The sequence below is a fragment of the Pseudophryne corroboree genome, chromosome 11, assembly GCF_028390025.1.
Source record: "Pseudophryne corroboree isolate aPseCor3 chromosome 11, aPseCor3.hap2, whole genome shotgun sequence".
Lineage (NCBI taxonomy): Eukaryota > Metazoa > Chordata > Amphibia > Anura > Myobatrachidae > Pseudophryne > Pseudophryne corroboree.
The window spans coordinates 311,007,462-311,025,779 of record NC_086454.1 but is presented as its reverse complement, the minus strand read 5'-3'; positions in this window follow the sequence as shown (position 1 = coordinate 311,025,779).

The window sequence follows — 18,318 nt, the reverse complement described above, 5'->3', positions numbered from 1 at the left end:
AACTCCTTAAACCTATGATCAAGCTTTGCACAAAAGGTCTTCTAACTGAGGGGGGAGAACAATAAGTTTTCAGAAATTTGATTCCCCCACTGTTCATTTCCTGAAGCTGGCTCACACTAAACCTCCAGTCTCTGCGTCCTGCTGGAGCCCTCTCTAGCTGCCTTTCCTACCTCCTGGGAGGTGAGCTGCCGGACTTTTCACTTGTACTGTCAGGGGCTGTTGGTGGAATAGGATATCCTTTTAAGGGAGACCACACCTGACCTTGCACTGACAGAGCCCAGACTGACTGTTCAGATGCCGCAGGTGTGTGTGTTCAAAGGGTGTTGCCCTGTAGCTCCTGAGGGACAGGTGAAGGAGGAAGGTTCCCTGCTCTGTTCCTTTGCATTTGCGATGAGTGGGTTTGTCAGTTTCCAAGAAGGTGGTGCTGAACACAGAAGCCCCCAAACACCTGGAATTTTAAAAGAGCCCAACCTCCAGCACTGCACTCTATGCTCCCATTAGGATGAATGACAAAGCTATTTAATTATGCATGTGTAACTGCGCAAATGAGATGGATCTTCCCAGGAATAAGTGTTCCGCAGTCTCCTACACTGAGTAGTCTGTCAGGCCAGTGCCGAACGCTTCTTGTGCATCGGAGATGTCTCAGATATGTGCAGAAGGGCATTGGGCACCGGAGGTATCTCATGCGCAGAAGGGCATTGGGCAACGGAGGGGTCTCAGATATGTGCAAGAGGGGTGTTGGGCACTGGAGGTATCTCAGAACACCCCTTCTCCACAAATCAAAGATCTAGACTCCGCGTGTCCTTTGCAATATTTTTAAACACTTTTTAATCAACCATTATAGTTCTTTGTTTGTATTACAGGACGGGCTTTATAAAAGTCAGTGACTGCATGTAAGGACTAGAGATGAGCGGGTTCGGTTCCTCGGAATCCGAACCCGCCCGAACTTCATGTTTTTTTTCACGGGTCCGAGCGACTCGGATCTTCCCGCCTTGCTCGGTTAACCCGAGCGCGCCCGAACGTCATCATGACGCTGTCGGATTCTCGCGAGGCTCGGATTCTATCGCGAGACTCGGATTCTATATAAGGAGCCGCGCGTCGCCGCCATTTTCACTCGTGCATTGAGATTGATAGGGAGAGGACGTGTCTGGCGTCCTCTCCATTAGAATAGAGATAGATTAGATAGAGAGAGAGAGATTGTGCAGAGTCGCAGACAGAGTTAGTTTACCACAGTCAGTGACCAGTGCAGTTGCTAGTTAACTTTTATTTAATATAATATATCCGTTCACTTCTCTCTGCTATATCCGTTCTCTGCCTGAAAAAAAAAACGATACACAGCACAGTCAGTCACACAGTGTGACTCAGTCTGTGTGCACTCAGCTCAGCCCAGTGTGCTGCACAGTCATCAATGTATAAATTAAAAGCTTATAATTAATTGTGGGGGAGACTGGGGAGCACTGCAGGTTGTTAGCAGGAGCCAGGAGTACAATTATATTAATTAACAGTGCACACTTTTGCTGCAGGAGTGGTGACCAGTGCCTGACCACCAGTATAGTATTGTTGTATACTACTAATATCTCTTTAAATATCAACCAGTCTATATTAGCAGCAGACACAGTACAGTGCGGTAGTTCACGGCTGTGGCTACCTCTGTGTCGGCACACGGCAGGCAGTCCGTCCGACCAGAATTGTATTATTTATTATTATATACCTACCACCTAACCGTGGTTTTTTTTTCATTCTTTATACCGTCATAGTGTCATCCTAATTGTTACGAGTATACTACTATCTCTTTATCAACCAGTGTACAGTGCGGTAGTTCACGGCTGTGGCTACCTCTGTGTCGGCACACGGCAGGCAGTCCGTCCGACCAGAATTGTATTATTTATTATTATATACCTACCACCTAACCGTGGTTTTTTTTTCATTCTTTATACCGTCATAGTGTCATCCTAATTGTTACGAGTATACTACTATCTCTTTATCAACCAGTGTACAGTGCGGTAGTTCACGGCTGTGGCTACCTCTGTGTCGGCACACGGCAGGCAGTCCGTCCGACCAGAATTGTATTATTTATTATTATATACCTACCACCTAACCGTGGTTTTTTTTTTCATTCTTTATACCGTCATAGTGTCATCCTAATTGTTACGAGTATACTACTATCTCTTTATCAACCAGTGTACAGTGCGGTAGTTCACGGCTGTGGCTACCTCTGTGTCGGCACACGGCAGGCAGTCCGTCCGACCAGAATTGTATTATTTATTATTATATACCTACCACCTAACCGTGGTTTTTTTTTTCATTCTTTATACCGTCATAGTGTCATCCTAATTGTTACGAGTATACTACTATCTCTTTATCAACCAGTGTACAGTGCGGTAGTTCACGGCTGTGGCTACCTCTGTGTCGGCACACGGCAGGCAGTCCGTCCGACCAGAATTGTATTATTTATTATTATATACCTACCACCTAACCGTGGTTTTTTTTTCATTCTTTATACCGTCATAGTGTCATCCTAATTGTTACGAGTATACTACTATCTCTTTATCAACCAGTGTACAGTGCGGTAGTTCACGGCTGTGGCTACCTCTGTGTCGGCACACGGCAGGCAGTCCGTCCGACCAGAATTGTATTATTTATTATTATATACCTACCACCTAACCGTGGTTTTTTTTTCATTCTTTATACCGTCATAGTGTCATCCTAATTGTTACGAGTATACTACTATCTCTTTATCAACCAGTGTACAGTGCGGTAGTTCACGGCTGTGGCTACCTCTGTGTCGGCACACGGCAGGCAGTCCGTCCGACCAGAATTGTATTATTTATTATTATATACCTACCACCTAACCGTGGTTTTTTTTTCATTCTTTATACCGTCATAGTGTCATCCTAATTGTTACGAGTATACTACTATCTCTTTATCAACCAGTGTACAGTGCGGTAGTTCACGGCTGTGGCTACCTCTGTGTCGGCACACGGCAGGCAGTCCGTCCGACCAGAATTGTATTATTTATTATTATATACCTACCACCTAACCGTGGTTTTTTTTTTCATTCTTTATACCGTCATAGTGTCATCCTAATTGTTACGAGTATACTACTATCTCTTTATCAACCAGTGTACAGTGCGGTAGTTCACGGCTGTGGCTACCTCTGTGTCGGCACACGGCAGGCAGTCCGTCCGACCAGAATTGTATTATTTATTATTATATACCTACCACCTAACCGTGGTTTTTTTTTCATTCTTTATACCGTCATAGTGTCATCCTAATTGTTACGAGTATACTACTATCTCTTTATCAACCAGTGTACAGTGCGGTAGTTCACGGCTGTGGCTACCTCTGTGTCGGCAGTCGGCAGGCAGTCCGTCCATCCATAATTGTATTATTATTATAATATATACCACCTAACCGTGGTTTTTTTATACCACCTAACCGTGGCAGTCCGTCCATAATTGTATACTAGTATCCAATCCATCCATCTCCATTGTTTACCTGAGGTGCCTTTTAGTTCTGCCTATAAAATATGGAGAACAAAAAAGTTGAGGTTCCAAAATTAGGGAAAGATCAAGATCCACTTCCACCTCGTGCTGAAGCTGCTGCCACTAGTCATGGCCGAGACGATGAAATGCCAGCAACGTCGTCTGCCAAGGCCGATGCCCAATGTCATAGTACAGAGCATGTCAAATCCAAAACACCAAATATCAGAAAAAAAAGGACTCCAAAACCTAAAATAAAATTGTCGGAGGAGAAGCGTAAACTTGCCAATATGCCATTTACCACACGGAGTGGCAAGGAACGGCTGAGGCCCTGGCCTATGTTCATGGCTAGTGGTTCAGCTTCACATGAGGATGGAAGCACTCAGCCTCTCGCTAGAAAACTGAAAAGACTCAAGCTGGCAAAAGCACCGCAAAGAACTGTGCGTTCTTTGAAATCCCAAATCCACAAGGAGAGTCCAATTGTGTCGTTTGCGATGCCTGACCTTCCCAACACTGGACGTGAAGAGCATGCGCCTTCCACTATTTGCATGCCCCCTGCAAGTGCTGGAAGGAGCACCCGCAGTCCAGTTCCTGATAGTCAGATTGAAGATGTCAGTGTTGAAGTACACCAGGATGAGGAGGATATGGGTGTTGCTGGCGCTGGGGAGGAAATTGACCAGGAGGATTCTGATGGTGAGGTGGTTTGTTTAAGTCAGGCACCCGGGGAGACACCTGTTGTCCGTGGGAGGAATATGGCCGTTGACATGCCAGGTGAAAATACCAAAAAAATCAGCTCTTCGGTGTGGAGGTATTTCACCAGAAATGCGGACAACAGGTGTCAAGCCGTGTGTTCCCTTTGTCAAGCTGTAATAAGTAGGGGTAAGGACGTTAACCACCTCGGAACATCCTCCCTTATACGTCACCTGCAGCGCATTCATAATAAGTCAGTGACAAGTTCAAAAACTTTGGGTGACAGCGGAAGCAGTCCACTGACCAGTAAATCCCTTCCTCTTGTAACCAAGCTCACGCAAACCACCCCACCAACTCCCTCAGTGTCAATTTCCTCCTTCCCCAGGAATGCCAATAGTCCTGCAGGCCATGTCACTGGCAAGTCTGACGAGTCCTCTCCTGCCTGGGATTCCTCCGATGCATCCTTGCGTGTAACGCCTACTGCTGCTGGCGCTGCTGTTGTTGCCGCTGGGAGTCGATGGTCATCCCAGAGGGGAAGTCGTAAGCCCACTTGTACTACTTCCAGTAAGCAATTGACTGTTCAACAGTCCTTTGCGAGGAAGATGAAATATCACAGCAGTCATCCTACTGCAAAGCGGATAACTGAGGCCTTGGCATCCTGGGTGGTGAGAAACGTGGTTCCGGTATCCATCATTACTGCAGAGCCAACTAGAGACTTGTTGGAGGTACTGTGTCCCCGGTACCAAATACCATCTAGGTTCCATTTCTCTAGGCAGGCGATACCGAAAATGTACACAGACCTCAGAAAAAGAGTCACCAGTGTCCTAAAAAATGCAGCTGTACCCAATGTCCACTTAACCACGGACATGTGGACAAGTGGAGCAGGGCAGGGTCAGGACTATATGACTGTGACAGCCCACTGGGTAGATGTATGGACTCCCGCCGCAAGAACAGCAGCGGCGGCACCAGTAGCAGCATCTCGCAAACGCCAACTCTTTCCTAGGCAGGCTACGCTTTGTATCACCGCTTTCCAGAATACGCACACAGCTGAAAACCTCTTACGGCAACTGAGGAAGATCATCGCGGAATGGCTTACCCCAATTGGACTCTCCTGTGGATTTGTGGCATCGGACAACGCCAGCAATATTGTGTGTGCATTAAATCTGGGCCAATTCCAGCACGTCCCATGTTTTGCACATACCTTGAATTTGGTGGTGCAGAATTTTTTAAAAAACGACAGGGCCGTGCAAGAGATGCTGTCGGTGGCCAGAAGAATTGCGGGACACTTTCGGCGTACAGGCACCACATACAGAAAACTGGAGCACCACCAAAAACTACTGAACCTGCCCTGCCATCATCTGAAGCAAGAAGTGGTAACGAGGTGGAATTCAACCCTCTATATGCTTCAGAGGTTGGAGGAGCAGCAAAAGGCCATTCAAGCCTATACAATTGAGCACGATATAGTAGGTGGAATGCACCTGTCTCAAGTGCAGTGGAGAATGATTTCAACGTTGTGCAAGGTTCTGATGCCCTTTGAACTTGCCACACGTGAAGTCAGTTCAGACACTGCCAGCCTGAGTCAGGTCATTCCCCTCATCAGGCTTTTGCAGAAGAAGCTGGAGGCATTGAAGGAGGAGCTAACACGGAGCGATTCCGCTAGGCATGTGGGACTTGTGGATGCAGCCCTTAATTCGCTTAACAAGGATTCACGGGTGGTCAATCTGTTGAAATCAGAGCACTACATTTTGGCCACCGTGCTCGATCCTAGATTTAAAGCCTACCTTGGATCTCTCTTTCCGGCAGACACAGGTCTGCTGGGGTTGAAAGACCTGCTGGTGACAAAATTGTCAAGTCAAGCGGAACGCGACCTGTCAACATCTCCTCCTTCACATTCTCCCGCAACTGGGGGTGCGAGGAAAAGGCTCAGAATTCCGAGCCCACCCGCTGGCGGTGATGCAGGGCAGTCTGGAGCGACTGCTGATGCTGACATCTGGTCCGGACTGAAGGACCTGCCAACGATTACGGACATGTCGTCTACTGTCACTGCATATGATTCTCTCAACATTGATAGAATGGTGGAGGATTATATGAGTGACCGCATCCAAGTAGGCACGTCACACAGTCCGTACTTATACTGGCAGGAAAAAGAGGCAATTTGGAGGCCCTTGCACAAACTGGCTTTATTCTACCTAAGTTGCCCTCCCACAAGTGTGTACTCCGAAAGAGTGTTTAGTGCCGCCGCTCACCTTGTCAGCAATCGGCGTACGAGGTTACATCCAGAAAATGTGGAGAAGATGATGTTCATTAAAATGAATTATAATCAATTCCTCCGCGGAGACATTGACCAGCAGCAATTGCCTCCACAAAGTACACAGGGAGCTGAGATGGTGGATTCCAGTGGGGACGAATTGATAATCTGTGAGGAGGGGGATGTACACGGTGATATATCGGAGGGTGAAGATGAGGTGGACATCTTGCCTCTGTAGAGCCAGTTTGTGCAAGGAGAGATTAATTGCTTCTTTTTTGGGGGGGGTCCAAACCAACCCGTCATATCAGTCACAGTCGTGTGGCAGACCCTGTCACTGAAATGATGGGTTGGTTAAAGTGTGCATGTCCTGTTTTGTTTATACAACATAAGGGTGGGTGGGAGGGCCCAAGGATAATTCCATCTTGCACCTCTTTTTTCTTTTCTTTTTCTTTGCATCATGTGCTGATTGGGGTGGGTTTTTTGGAAGGGACACCCTGCGTGACACTGCAGTGCCACTCCTAGATGGGCCCGGTGTTTGTGTCGGCCACTAGGGTCGCTAATCTTACTCACACAGCTACCTCATTGCGCCTCTTTTTTTCTTTGCGTCATGTGCTGTTTGGGGAGGGTTTTTTGGAAGGGACATCCTGCGTGACACTGCAGTGCCACTCCTAGATGTGCCCGGTGTTTGTGTCGGCCACTAGGGTCGCTAATCTTACTCACACAGTCAGCTACCTCATTGCGCCTCTTTTTTTCTTTGCGTCATGTGCTGTTTGGGGAGGGTTTTTTGGAAGGGCCATCCTGCGTGACACTGCAGTGCCACTCCTAGATGGGCCCGGTGTTTGTGTCGGCCACTAGGGTCGCTAATCTTACTCACACAGCTACCTCATTGCGCCTCTTTTTTTCTTTGCGTCATGTGCTGTTTGGGGAGGGTTTTTTGGAAGGGACATCCTGCGTGACACTGCAGTGCCACTCCTAGATGGGCCCGGTGTTTGTGTCGGCCACTAGGGTCGCTTATCTTACTCACACAGCGACCTCGGTGCAAATTTTAGGACTAAAAATAATATTGTGAGGTGTGAGGTATTCAGAATAGACTGAAAATGAGTGTAAATTATGGTTTTTGAGGTTAATAATACTTTGGGATCAAAATGACCCCCAAATTCTATGATTTAAGCTGTTTTTTAGTGTTTTTTGAAAAAAACACCCGAATCCAAAACACACCCGAATCCGACAAAAAAAATTCGGTGAGGTTTTGCCAAAACGCGTTCGAACCCAAAACACGGCCGCGGAACCAAAACCAAAACACAAAACCCGAAAAATTTCAGGCGCTCATCTCTAGTAAGGACATGTCTGTACAGTATTTGCATGTAATAAACAGAATGGGGTAATGTCACAAAGGTGCTTTAGGTGTGGCATATGTATACACAGGTATCCTTCCTGTCCCCAGTGCCCTGACTCGCAGGAATCCCCCCTAGGTGGCGCTACATGGAGCAGTGAGACAGTAGCCCTACTAGCATGTAGTTGCTGTGTTAGCAGCATGCACACACACGCACTGTTACATGGCAAGGCAGCACAATATGTAACACAAAGGCAGAAAAGTGGCACTTACTGATGGATGTTAGGAAGAAGCTCAGACTATGGTGGAAGGACTGAGGGAAATGTGACGTGGGTTCTGGGGAGAGATGCAGTCATTAGTGAGAGGTTAGGATTTTGCACCTGCAATAAAAAGCATCCAATCAGGAGATATTCACAGTCGCCGGGGCGTGACGGCTGGTCACACAGAGTCACAGCCGCCTGGGCGTGAGGGCTGGTCGCACAGAGTCACAGCCGCCGGGGTGTGAGGGCTGGTCGCACAGAGTCACAGCCGCCGGGGACCGTGAGCGCTGGTCGCAGAGTTACAGCCGCGGGGACCGTGAGCGCTGTTCGCACAGAGTCACAGCCGCTGGGGACTGTGAGCGTTGGTTGCACAGAGTCACAGCCGCCGGGGACTTGTGCACTGGTGCAGAGAGTCACAGCCGCCGGGGACTTGAGCGCTGGTCGCACAGAGTCACAGCCGCCGGGGACTTGAGCACTGGTGCACAGAGTCACAGCCGCCGGGGACTTGAGCACTGGTGCACAGAGTCACAGCCGCCGGGGACTTGAGCGCTGGTGCACAGAGTCACAGCCGCCAGGGACGTGAGCGCTGGTCGCACAGAGTCACAGCCGCCAGGGGAGTGAGTGATGGTCGCACAGAGTCACAGCCATCGGGGACGTGAGCGATAGTCGCACAGAGTCACACCCGCCGGGGACGTGAGCGCTGATCGCAGAGTCACAGCCGCCGTGAGCGCTGATCGCACAGAGTCACAGCCGCCAGGGGAGTGAGCGCTGATCGCACAGAGTCACAGCCATCACCTCAAGAAAATATTTCAACTTGTCAAAAGGAAAAACAAAAAAGTCTAATTTTCATTGCTCTTTCTGTAAATTCAGGGAACAGAGAACGGACAAAGATAATTAGTGTATATTAATAGTATAATAATCGCACAATGGGGTCGATTCAATTTGTCAACTTATGAATAGCGCCGGGAATTAGCTCCCGACGCTATTCAATTCAGCTCCAGTTAAGTCGGCGATGTCCCGTTCTCGCCGACTAAACAGGTTGAATTGTCGGGAGAACGGGCATTCTCCGACTTAACCCCGATAGAATCAGCCTCGCGCCGGCTGCGAGGCAGCACTTTTGTCGGGTTTCTTCTCTCATCCCCCGGGGATGAGAGAAGAATTCCCGACAATTGCGGGTAACTAGCAGCTGAATTGAATAGCGTCGGGAGCTAATTCCCGGCTTTATTCATAAGTTGCCGAATTGAATTGACCCCAATGTCTCATTAATATAAAAAAGTGTAAACTTTAATACGTTTATCTATATGTAATAGAAGTGGATACATAACATCAGGTAACAGCGCGGATCATAGTTAATAAGAAACCCACCGATGGCTACAGGCGGCTGGGGTGCAGGTAATAGGCTCTTGTACCTTTCCCAAGTATCCAGGCAGCAGTCAGTGGTACCAGGATAATAAGTAGCAGGTTATAATTACTCAGACACTTATCAGTAAAGTTGTATATTGTTAATGAAACTTGTTTTATTCCAGCGTGTAAAACATTAATCTAGATTTAATAAGTGGACGCTTCCTCTATTAGTGTATAACAACCATACTCTTCCCTCCGGGGTTACTCATGCAGCCTCAATGTCCTGTGTACCTTACTGCCAGCAGCAGAACGGCTCTGCAACCCCATCGTCCTAAATACCATACTGCCAGCAGCAGAACGGCTCTGCAACCTCATCGTCCTGTGTACCTTACTGTCAGCCGCAGAACGGCTCTGCAACCCCATCGTCCTGTGTACCTTACTGTCAGCCGCAGAACGGCTCTGCAACACCATCGTCCTAAATACCATACTGCCAGCAGCAGAACGGCTCTGCAACCCCATCGTCCTAAATACCATACTGCTAGCAGCAGAACGGCTCTGCAACCCCATCGTCCTAAATACCATACTGCCGGCAGCAGAACGGCTCTGCAACCCCATCGTCCTAAGTACCATACTGCCAACAGCAGAACGGTTCTGCAACCTTATCATCCTGTGTACCATACTGCCAGCCGCAGAACGGCTCTGCAACCTCATCGTCCTGTGTACCTTACTGTCAGCCGCAGAACGGCTCTGCAACACCATCGTCCTAAATACCAAACTGCCAGCAGCAGAACGGCTCTGCAACCCCATCGTCCTAAATACCATACCCTAAATACCATACTGCCAGCAGCAGAACGGCTCTGCAACCCCATCGTCCTAAATACCATACTTCCAGCAGCAGAACGGCTCTGCAACCCCATCGTCCTAAATACCATACTGCCAGCAGCAGAACGGCTCTGCAACCCCATCGTCCTAAATACCAAACTTCCAGCAGGAGAACGGCTCTGCAAACCCATCGTCCTAAATACCATACTGCCAGCAGCAGAACGGCTCTGCAACCCCATCGTCCTGTGTACCTTACTGTCAGCCGCAAAACGGCTCTGCAACACCATCGTCCTAAATACCATACTGCCAGCAGCAGAACGGCTCTGCAACCCCATCGTCCTAAATACCATACTACCAGCAGCAGAACGGCTCTGCAACCCCGTCGTCCTAAATACCATACTTCCAGCAGCAGAACGGCTCTGCAACCCCATCGTCCTAAATACCATACTGCCAGCAGCAGAACGGCTCTGCAACCCCATCGTCCTAAATACCATACTTCCAGCAGCAGAACGGCTCTGCAAACCCATCGTCCTAAATACCATACTGCCAGCAGCAGAACGGCTCTGCAACCCCATCGTCCTGTGTACCTTACTGTCAGCCGCAAAACGGCTCTGCAACCCCATCGTCCTAAATACCATACTGCCAGCAGCAGAACGGCTCTGCAACCCCATCGTCCTAAATACCATACTTCCAGCAGCAAAACGGTTCTGCAACCCCATCGTCCTAAATACCATACTGCCAGCAGCAGAACGGCCCTGCAACCCCATCGTCCTAAATACCATACTGCCAGCAGCAGAACGGCTCTGCAACCCCATCGTCCTAAATACCATACTGCCAGCAGCAGAACGGCTCTGCAACCCCATCGTCCTAAATACCATACTGCCAGCAGCAGAACGGCTCTACAACCCCATTGTCCTAAATACCATACTGCCAGCAGCAGAACGGCTCTGCAACCCCATCGTCCTAAGTACCATACTGCCAACAGCAGAACGGCTCTGCAACCTCATCATCCTGTGTACCATACTGCCAGCCTCAGAACGGCTCTGCAACCTCATCGTCCTGTGTACCTTACTGTCAGCCGCAGAACGGCTCTGCAACACCATCGTCCTGTGTACCATCCTGCCATCCACAAAACGGCTCTGCAATCTCATCGTCCTGTGTACCTTACTGCCAGCCACAGAACGGCTCTGCAACCTCATTGTTCTGCATACCATACTGCCAGCCACAAAACGGCTCTGCAACCCAATCGTCCTGTGTACCTTACTGCCAGCCGCATGGATGTAGCAGTCACAGAACAGCTCAGCAATCAATGTAAAGGGCTCATAACCCTAACAGGAGCCCCAGGAAGCGCTGACACAGGGGCAGGGCGGCTGCACAACGCCTTCTGTACAGATCACGTGTAAGACACAAATCATGGGCAGAACTGCTCCACATTCATGAAAAGTTACTACATAGTGAAACATAATATTTGACGGCAGATAAGAACCACTTGGCCCATCTAGTCTGCCCTAAAATAAGGTTAAACCTTCCTAATAGTGATTGGATGATGTAATGAAATTCTAGTCATGATTGGTCAATACCATGGGTCCTCAACCCGCGGCCCTCCAGCTTCCGCGGAACCACACAGCCCCGCATTCCCCACCACAGCCCTGCTATTAAAACTGAGGCAGAGCATGCTGGGATGTGCAGCCCCCACAACAGCCAGAGGGCCCGCAGTCCGAAGACGCATGGTCAAGACACTTAAGTTGTGCAACCTACTTCGTGGCTCATTGAACCTGCCCCGAAGACTCTTTGGTGGCTCCCTACACCTGCGTCTTATTTTACCTCCCCAGAACTGACAGCAACTCATAAATTAAATATATAACCACATGGTCTGATTAGGGTTATTGATGATTTTATTAGAAGGATATTAAATATTGGAAATAGGCTGATGCCGCGATAGAAATAGTAGGCTTATTTACACATGAAAACAATACTGACGGCCAAGAAGAAGAATAATGTGCAAATTTCTAATTCACACTTTACCTCAAACTAATATTTAGCTAATATATTAGTAAGGGCTGTGAATGAGGCAAAACCTATGGGGATTTTTAATGCACACCTACTGGATATATGTTTTTAATTCACAATAATATTAACAATACTAATCCCCTATCTCAGAATACTTTCCTTTTTTTTTTTTTTTGCTCTTGACCTGATTTTCCTTATTGTGAGGTGCCCACCCTGATAGTATCTTATATTTGCGCACGTCGGGAGAGATAGGAAGTAGAGGAATAGTAGTGTATAAAATTGGATTTTCTATTTACAATCTGACTGGTGGTACTTTATCTCACTCCGAGATTTGCCAACTCTCCCCCTAAATGTTCTTTAATATCTCGACACCACTGTGCAGGCGTGGCTTTGAAATCACAAAACGTTTGCTTTATTTGTAAATACTAATAACACCTATTACACTTTTATTAAAAAACAAAACAACTTTTAACACTTGGAAGTGGAATATAGTTTTTCCCACTGTTTGAGTCTTATATGTTTCTATCTACGGTAATACAAATAACGATGTTCTTACTGCGGAAATGTATTGGCGGTTGATGAATCTGGATTTTTCCACAACCGGGGAGATGATGCTGGAACTGTTCCTCCTCTCTGGAAAGGTGTACTGTTCCAAGGCATCGCAGGGAGAACCGGCATCTTCAGACAGGTTGTCCTGCGGAATACTGGAGACGCAGCCGCTGTCCGAGCCACTGGATCCAGCACCAGACATGCACTGCGAGGACTCCGAGCTCTCTGTGTCTGCAAGAAGAACAGGGGAAACGTCAGGTGGGTACACAGGAGAAGACGCAGAACCAGCAGACACTCCCCACCTCACGTACTCATGGAAGGCTGACTGCAACTCGTCTCATTCTCCAACTCGTCTTCCTCCAGGCAGCTGCTCGTCTCAAAGGGTCTGTTGGCGGAGAGAACTCCGGGCAGAAGGGTCTGATTGACATACATATGCAGGTTTAGTGGACCCAGCAGTGAAGCCGAGGAGGGTCCGCAAGCAGAGGGCACAGAGCTGCAAGTGATGGGGGCCTGGTTCCTTTTGTAAGGACCTGAATGATCAAATAAGGACACCGCAATAGACGCCCTGGTCCTGGCACCTGCAAAAAAAGAAAACAATAATTGGTGATCTTAATTCAAACATTATGTTTCGGCCACCAGAAACCATATACACCTTATCACCTTCTTGTCTCACTTATCATAAATATGGCGGCTCCATGCAGTTAGCTGCCCCATAGTCATCAGTCACCTGAGCCTGTATTATGGAAGATCAGGGCTTCTCACACCCGCTGCTCTAGGCACACTAACAGTCCAGGTTTTAAGGCTAGCCATGCTTGAGCATAGAAGGTTAAATCAAAATGACAACAGGTACTGTGGTCATTTTGGGTAGTCTTCAGTTTGCCAGCTGTCGGGATCCCGGCGCACAGTATACCGGTGCCGGAATCCCGACAGACGGTATACTGACAATTATTCTCCCTCGTGGGTGTCCACGACCCCCCTGGAGGGAGAATAGATAGTGTGGCGTGCATAGCGCGCCACCGTGCCCGCAGGGGGGCTCATTTGCACTCGCCCAGCTGTCGGTATGCCGGCAGCATTCCCTATGTCAAAGTCAGAAAAATATCACGCTGCACGTTGCCATATATGCACTTCATGCGTGTGTGTGCTGCATATTTAATCAAAATAATGTATTTTATAAGTTAATATTCCCCTGAGTTCAGCAAAGTATGGTATATTTAAGATGGCTCTTTGACCTTAGAGATTCCCCAAACAATAGTTTGCATGTTGGGAGGGCTTCACATGTTCTTATGCATAGTTAAGCACAGGAATAGTAATTGAAGATTAATTGTATTCCGAATCAGTTTCTTTCCCGCAGACGGAGTACAATAGCCTTTAATTACACTAAGCTTTGAGACTCAATGAGTAGGGCCAACACCTGTGTTTACGAATGGGGCTGGTTTTGTCTCCAGAAGAATGATTGCTGAGATGTCATTGTCTCAACTGATAGTGGACATTGAGAATACCGAACAAAACCCAGAGACAGGGTTTGTTTTGTATTCGCCAAACAATAGCTTTCCACAAGACAGGAATGTGTTAGTCATCACACAACGTTTTGCATAACCAAGATCACATGCTCAGCTCACTGATACAGCTAGCCCACATGCTGTGAAAGACACACACTTCCTGTGGTTGACACACCCCCACAGCTGGAATGCAGGTATGATATACCCACTGGAAATCACAGGGCACACTCACTCACTCACACAGCTACCTTGCACCCAGCAAGCATGGCTGGCTCATCACCAGGACTGACCTCCTTACGAAGGCTAAGTATTGAATTCACATGGCTTAATGGCATAGAATAGTTTAAATATGTGTTTGTGGTAAAGTAGTTGTGAAATGATTGGCATAGAATAGTTAGTTTGGAGATACAAATGGCTTAAGGTTAATGATGCTTGTGCAGTTGTGTGATTGTTGGGTGTTTGGGATGATACTCTATGAAATCTGTAATGAATTGGAACAGTAGACAATCTGTAGCATAGCATCTCTGGTATACATTTATGGATGGTGATTTATAACAGATTATAGTAGTTTTACATGATACATCTTGCTGAAGGTTAGAAGTCAAAACATACTTCCTTTTGTTACTGTAGTCATGTGCTTGTAGCAATAGCAGGCTGATACTTGTGGGTACCTGGTTATTGAGATACTGTGTTGGCTTGAAATTGTGAAAGGTGATTTAGATGGTTTGGAATTGTAAAATCAGAACATATGCATTATATTGAAGCTTAGACATTTTGGAATATAGTGGAGTCTTATGTCTTCTGCTATGTGATTATGGTATAGCAAAGAATGCCATGTGTTTGGACTTGCAAATCTAAAATGGCTGCTAGCATTCCCTTTTAAATCATATGTTACAGACTTTGGAATCATGGGAGTTTTTCCCAAAATGGAGTCTAGCTTCTGTCCCATGCGGTATTGTAGGGACCATTGTGTTGTTGCTGTGTGTGTTGTGTATATAGGGACAGCCAGCCAGGGTGAGCACAAGTTTCTCAACACAAAGGTTCTCAACATTGACTAACTGCGCAGCGATCGCTCCCACATGTGTAAATTCTCTGCAGACATATTTATCTCCTATTAATGTTGTAAGCCATCTCTCTCTCTCTCTCTCCTTCCCCCCTCAAAAGTAAGTGTGTCTTTATTGTATTTTAACGTGTAGTAATTCAGTTAGGTATTTTATGTTAGTTTGGTAGTGTATGACTTGTATTGTGTATTCTTTTGCAATAGAACGTTCATTTAAGGTGTTAGAACCTAAGACCGGTATCTGAGTGTTTATTACATTGCTAAAGGGTTCTCAGAGCGTCACAATCGCTCATACTGCTTTTAAACTAACAAGGTTACACTGTGTTGCATTTACACCTTATCACTGCACAAATGTTTACAGTATAAGTACATTCCTTAAGGTATAGTTATTAAAGCTTAATTCTGTAAGTGTCTGCGACGCCTGTGCTCACACCCTGTGCACAGCGTCTGCTACACTAAGGGCGTACCCTTGCGGTACCTTTTGCGCCAATTGCGTACTGTGTCTCTTAACCTTTTAAAGTGTTTTAAATAGGATAAACATATAGGCTTTGTCAATTGAGGGCTCCTCCGGTCTTCACATATCTGCACTAGGTAATTTTAGCAGACATTATCGGTCAGCAAAGGGCGGAAAGGTAGTATCCCTCGTTAAACAGTTTGGAGGTCGGGGATACTGCAGTGCTGACCAGATAAGCGTCTGCTTCACTTGGTAAGGAGTGCTGAGGGAATTCGGGAACTGGAAGGTAGGAACAGTACGTTATTGTCTTTGTAAATCTGGTTTTTATTTCTATTTGGTGCCAACTACACACGCAGATTGGATGGTTTGTCTGTTTAAATAGGTTTAAAAATTATTTTTAATCGCTCTGCATAGCGTGATAACTAAAAGTAGCTGGCATGATGATTTTCTTTGTGACAAATGGTCTGTCCACCATTTTGTGTGGCCCTCATGGATGTGGAAGGGGGAGGAGCAGCGGCCATTTTGGGAAGGTCAAATTTTTTTTCCCCTAAGCGGCTGATTTTCAGTTGACTCGGGAAATAATCAGCCATCCATTGTCAAAAAGAAATCATCATTTAATGAGGTTTTTTTTTAATGCATTTATTTAATCTATATCATAGTCAATCATAAGTAATAGTGATTGGTACATATATGTAATATCTATATGCGTGTGCTTACATCAATGTATGTTATTAGATTAAATTTAGAATTGCATTTTCTTCTGTGTATTTTCGCATCTCACTTTCCTGTTTGCCATTTCATAATTGATAACGTGCTAAGAAAGATTTGTTGCTATTGGTAGTTAAAGAGTAAAAATAATACATTAAGGGGTAATTTGTAAAACACGCACACAGCCTTGCCTAAAGACATAAAGGAAGACCTGTGTGGTGCTCGGTAGATGATTACAGTTAAAGATCATCTACATTGATATAAACGTGTTAATTGTATTTCTGTGGACATATCTGGCTGGCATACACGTGTCTCTAACAAAAGGGTGAGACTAGTGTATGCAACACAAAGGCCGGCGCACGTAGCGTATATTACGCAACGGAGCGTCTGGGTACGCCCACATAATACAAATCACACGATAGTATTATTTTAAATAGGTGAAAAGGAAGTAACGCGAGAATAGCGCAAGTCAATTTTAGTGTCCAAAATTTTAAGCTAATAGATCCTTCTCTAATTTGCAACTCATCTGGTCTAGACTGTGTTACTGAATGAAAGGGATTTCTGCGCAGAAATAAGTAAAGTGTACATGTGGTGAGTGTGTGTATAATTATATAAGTTTCTACAATTTTTTTGGGTTGAACCACAAGAAGTCGAGTTCTCGTGAGGTACATACATGTAAGTGACGTGCATGGTGGCTTGGGAGGCATCCCTTGTTAAACATTAAATTGAGCATTAGAGTATAGCAGACCAAGAGGTCTACTGTAGCACAGACCAGGAGGTCCAAACAGACCAGGAGGTCTAGGTACAGCAGACTAAGAAGTCCGCTATAGAGAAAAGTAGCACAACACCAGGAAGGGTTGGTGCGGAACCCATATAGGCCATTAAAGCTCTGGCTGAAGGAATTCGCAGCCGAAATTTTCGATTCCGTTGGTCGCTCCGCACATAAGATTAGTTGCTTATGTGCAGAACGATTGTACCGCACGCAATTGTGTGCATTAGTTAGTAAATTGACCTAGTACCATTTGCGTACGCCAGAGAGGTCATAAACGCTATTTGTACATTCTAACGTGATTTGTGTAATTTTTTTTATTTTAAGGGAGGTTCGCTGGTCACTCAGGAACTATCCAACAACCAATAGTTACTGGAAAGGGTTAAGTGCTCTGCGGATCACACTCACATGTTCCAGTAAATAGAGGTTCAGGTCGCAGGGGCCCTAGGTCGAGTACACCAGCGCTAAGGCAGTGTGTGGGCGTATTGGTCGGCGTGGGCGAGTGAGTGGAGTACTCGGTAAACTGCCACCGTCGGCCTACCCCGGACATCTTGGTTTTGTAAGGGTTCGCTGAAGACCCTGATTTGAAGGTCAGAGGTAGTGAAAGCAACACCTGCAAGGATGGGGGCCAGTTGTTCAGGTAGGGGGCGATCAACCTTGGTTCGGGTTGATTAAGTAAACCGGCCAATCGGGTCGGCAAGGTATGTAATGTGTGAAAAATACGGTTCACACACAGAGGTTTTATGTGATGAATGGGAAAGAATGACTGTGCATGACGGGGAAAAGTTTCCCCGGGTAGGCAGCTTTAGCCCAGATGTGTTACAAAATCTAAGGAGAAGGATATGTCTCATTAAATCAGCAAAGAGACGGATCAAACATTATGACTATTTACAATTGTGGCAACAGAAAGGTGAAATACAAAGAAATTTAACTTACATATCAAACTCTCATCTTGGGAAGAGAGACATGGCAATGGAGAGGATTATGGCTGCAGAGAATGGCGCAATGGTGTACGATAAAAAAATGCACTTAGCAACTGTATTATAGATGATAAGAATAATTGTAATAAACGTAACAATGATAATTGTAA